The sequence below is a fragment of the Notolepis coatsorum genome (assembly GCF_963971535.1).
Source record: "Notolepis coatsorum genome assembly, contig: SCAFFOLD_1897, whole genome shotgun sequence".
NCBI lineage: Eukaryota > Metazoa > Chordata > Actinopteri > Aulopiformes > Paralepididae > Notolepis > Notolepis coatsorum.
The window spans coordinates 1-2,500 of NW_028170000.1; positions in this window are offsets into that span (position 1 = coordinate 1).

Here is a 2,500-nt window from a genome sequence, read left to right on the forward strand (position 1 = left end):
GCGCTACCCAGCCGCCTTGTGTAACGTTTATATTTATCAAAAAAAGGGTATAAATAATTAGTTTTGCTGTTCTTTTTTCACCTAACATCATCAGTGGCTCCTATTGTTCAGTCTTGCAATGCCATTGGCCAGGATATTTGCTTATAAGTACCCTGTAATAATAAAGTAAAGTGCTGTAATAATGTTCAGGTCATCATTAGAATGTCTAGAGAACATGTACATTATGTTATTATTGTGAAATATATCCCATAAATGTAAATTAGAGCATGCTTTATACTGGTTGTGTGTGTTGTGTGTAAGCAAAATGTTACCAGGTTGAAAAAAGAATTTGCAAGTAGAAATATATCCGGGGTCTTGTAGGGTTAACCCTTTCACTGCCACACTACCAAAACGGTTAACCCTTTCACTGCGACAATACACATCATAAGGTTAACCCTTTCACTGCACACAACAGCCGGTTAACCCTCTCCGTCGGCGACCGACAGTTGTGTGAATAGTAAAGGGTTAACCTTCTGTCGCGTGGCAGTGAAAGGGTTAAGTAAAGGAACTGTTGCCGTATAGGTTCACATCCTCTCGCTTAATTTCGTTAAGGGAAGGGGCAGAAAAAAGAAGAAGAAGAAGAGAAGAAGAAGAAGAAGAAGAAGACGAAGAAGAAGAAGAAGAAGAAGAAGAAGAAGAAGAAGAAGAAGAAGAAGAAGAAGAAGAAGAAGAAGAAGAAGAAGAAGAAGAAGAAGAAGAAGAAGAAGAAGAAGAAGAGAAGAAGAAGAAGAAGAAGAAGAGAGAAGAAGAAAAGAAGAAAAAGAAGAAAAGAAGAAATCACATTAGGCTACAGCTAATTACCAGCAATGTGTATTGGTAGCGGGGCACCGTCACAATTGTATCTAAATTAATTAGGTTTTGATTTAAGATATTAAATTCAAATTAATCATTGGGAAAAGGAAATTATCCTTGACGCCGATCCACTGCTGCGTGCTGGAGGGATGGGGGGGGGGGGGTGGGGGGGTGATCAGCAACAATCCCCCCCGCCCGACGTTGTTCCATTACACGTATTTAATGGGACAGATGTATGGAATATTTGGCAATTAGGGGAATGGGTGGGACCAGTGGGACCTGAACAGCTGAAGGATGAATGTCAGAGCGCGCGTGAACGTCGCGCACACCTTGTCTTTCTTGACGTGGCGCCGTCTCTCTATATCGTCTTCCGTTTCCATCGATGCCACGACACACAATACCTCAAACAATAAGAGTGTCCACATCATATCATTCATTCAAGTGCAGGGTTAAGGAATGGCTCATTGATAATATGTGTGTGTGTGTGTGTGTGTGTGTGTGTGTGGTGTGTGTGTGTGTGTGTGTGTGTGTGTGCGTGCGTGCGTGCGTGCGTGCATGCGTGCGTGCGTGCGTGCGTGCGTGCGTGTGTGTGTGTGTGCGTGCGTGCGTATGTGCGTGCGTGCGTGCGAGTGGATATGGTGCGTTTGTCTATGTCTGGGTCTTCTAATATGTCATGATGTGCTCTGTCCTTGTGTCCATGACTGTATTGTGACCTGTATCCCTGTCGTATGTTCTATGTGCTTTTGTTTGTGTTTTTTTATTCTAATGTTATTTATCATGATTTTATTCTGTTTGTATTGTTAACCCTATTTCACACAGGATTTTAGCCTGTACCTTCTGGCTAATGCCAATGGCAATTAGCTTTTGGCAAAAATTAGGTGCATTTACGTTTGTAAAATGTTTTATTAATGTACGCTGTCCCCCTTGAATGAACAAATAAAGTAAACCTAAACCTAAACATGGAGGTCTGTTTTGCCCATCGCTCGGCGTGCTCGTAGGAAGTTGAGCTTGTCACTTCTTTGGGGGTCAATTGTAATGTCAGAGACACTCACGAGTACACAACACAAGTACACTTACACTTGACTATGGGAAGATTTAAAGAAGACACTTTATACCAGAATAAAAGAGGAACGTCAGTAATATCCCTGTCGCATCCCCTCTGCCACCTCATCATATAAAGGAAGCATTATCATGTGTCAAATCCCTTCCACGTGGTTCTCAAACACCGGCATTGGTCTCCAATCGCAAGGACATCCGCGGGTGGAACAACAACACAAAAGCTCAAAGCCACCGCCAGCGTTCTATAAGCTCAACCTGCTATACGAGCAACGCCGACCGCCGACAAAATAGCGAGAGACCGGCTCCCATGACCCCACACCCTACATTGTTCCCATCACACTTACGTACTTAGCGCTCGTAAAGTGCACGAACGTCGCATACTGTGTTGTTCCCTGGCGCGGCGCGAAGCCTCTCGTTTTCCCCTTCCATTGATGCCCACGCGGAGGTCTCTCTCGCTGCGTTGTCAGCGCTCCGCGCGCGGGTTGTAGAAGGTTGAGCTGATACAACCTTCTCTGAGCCTTGTGTTGTTGTCGACGCACCTTTTCACGCGGATGTCCTTGCGATTGGAGAAGCTTTCATCCCATGCTGGTGCTCGAGAACCAGGTGGGAG